The sequence below is a fragment of the Zalophus californianus genome, chromosome 7 (assembly GCF_009762305.2).
Source record: "Zalophus californianus isolate mZalCal1 chromosome 7, mZalCal1.pri.v2, whole genome shotgun sequence".
NCBI lineage: Eukaryota > Metazoa > Chordata > Mammalia > Carnivora > Otariidae > Zalophus > Zalophus californianus.
The window spans coordinates 79,424,881-79,426,999 of record NC_045601.1 but is presented as its reverse complement, the minus strand read 5'-3'; the positions used below and the strand labels follow the sequence as shown (position 1 = coordinate 79,426,999).

At 39.5% G+C, this 2,119-nt stretch overlaps 1 pseudogene; it reads left to right on the top strand.

The window, feature by feature from the left end:
• Positions 1–700: 700 nt before the first annotated feature.
• On the top strand, positions 701–1,755 carry LOC113927524 (annotated as a pseudogene).
• Positions 1,756–2,119: the final 364 nt, after the last annotated feature.

Below are 2,119 nucleotides of genomic sequence, written 5' to 3'. Positions count from 1 at the left end.
TATGCGTATTATACATTTTCAATCTCATTTGTCATCAGAGAAATGCAAATTAAAATCACAGTGAAATATACACATCCACCAGGCTGTCTACAGTTAAAAAAGACTGATAAGATGAAGTATTGGCAAGGAATTGGAACACCTGGAATTCTCAGGCACTGTTGGTAGATGTGTAAATTGGCTCGACCATTTAGGAAAGTTAATTGACTAACATAATCACCATAAGAAATGTAAAAGGATGTTCATTCAAGCATTTTCTGTAATAACCCAAACTGGAAACAATCCAAATATCCATCAGTAATGGTATGGATAAATAAGTTGTAGTTTAATCATGCAAAGGAATAACATTCATCAGTGTGTGGTGATAGAAGTCAGATTAGTTTTGTCTGCTTTGAACTTTATTTAAATGGGAGCATGAAACATGTGTTCTCTATGCCCAGCATCAATAATGTGGAGACACATTCATGTTGTTGCATACAGAAATACTACATTTTTTTTCTCATTCCTGAGAAATGTCTATTCTTTGTGTACATTTCTATTTGTTCTACATTTCTATATGTGTGTGATATGTGTATAAAGTATATAAATGTTCTATATGTATTTACATATAAAAATATATTAACTATACATTTTGTGCTATGCTGTTGTATGTATATAATATGCATATAAAAGTAAAATGTGCATGTGGTTCTACAGCTGGGGACACTCACAGCTCTCAGCACCTGGCCCACTTTCTTTCAAAATGTCTACTGTTCACAAAATTCTCTGCAAGCTCATCTTGGAGGATAATCACTCCATGCCCTCAAGTGTACATGGGTCAGTCAAAGCGTACACCAATTTTGATGCTGAGCGTGATGCTCTGAACATTGAAACGGACATCAGGAGCAAAGATGTGGATGAGCTCGTCATTGTCAACATTTGACCAACCACAGCAATGAACAGAGACAGGATATTGCCTTCACCTACCAGAGAAGGACTAAAAAGGAACTTGCATCAGTACTGAAGTCAGCCTTGTCCAGCCACCTGGAGACTGTGAGTTTGGGCTTATTGAAAACATCTGCTCCGTACAATGCTTCCCAACTGAAAGCCTCTGTGAGGCTGGGGACTGATGAGGACTCCCTCACTGGGATTGTCGGCTCAAAGACCAACCAGGGGCTTTAGGAAATTAACAGAGTCTACAAGGAAATGTACAAGACTGATCTGGAGAAGGACATCATTTCTGACATATCTGATGACTTCTGCAAGCTAATGGTTGCCCTCGCAAAGGGTAAAAGAGCAGAAGATGGCTCTGTCATTGATTATGTACTGATTGACCAAGATGCCCGGGACCTTTATGATGATGGGGTGAAGAGGAAAAGAACTAATGTGCCCAAGTGGATCATCATTGTGACTGAGCAGACTGTGTGTCACCTCCAGAAAGTATTTGACAGGTATAAGAGCTACAGCCCTTATGACATGCTGGAGAGAATCAAGAAGGAGGCCAAAGGGGACCGGGAAGATGCTTTCCTGAACTGGTCCAGTGCATTCAGAACAAGCCCCTGTATTTTGCTGACCAATTGTACAATTCCATGAAAGGCAAGGAGACTTGCAATAAAGTCCTGATTAGAATCATGGTCTCTCGCAGTAAAGTGGACATGTTAAAAATTAGGCCTAAATTCAAGAGAGAGTATGACAACTCCCTGAACGACCATATCCAGCAAGACACCAAGGGAGACTACCAGAAAGTGCTACTTATACCTTTCTGGTGAAGATGACTGAGGCCCATGATGTCATGAGCATCCAGGAGGAGTGCTCCTTTGTTTCCAGCTAACAGTTCTAGAAAGTAACTTGTGACTAACAGTCCCCTTGTGCCCATTCCTGTGAGGATGATTTTCACACTGCCCCCTCCCCATCTTTATTTCAGTTGCCTAAGCACTGCCTGCTTCTCACATCTAGTCTTTCCTTTGAGCCAAAAAATGAACATCCCAAGGAGTTGGAAATGCATTCTATGATGTGAAACACTTTGCCTCTTGTGTACTGTGTCATAAACAGATGAATAAACTGAATTTTTACTTTATAATAAAATAAAAGTAAAATGTGCATTTATGTATATGTAATATACAATAAAATGTATACAAATATG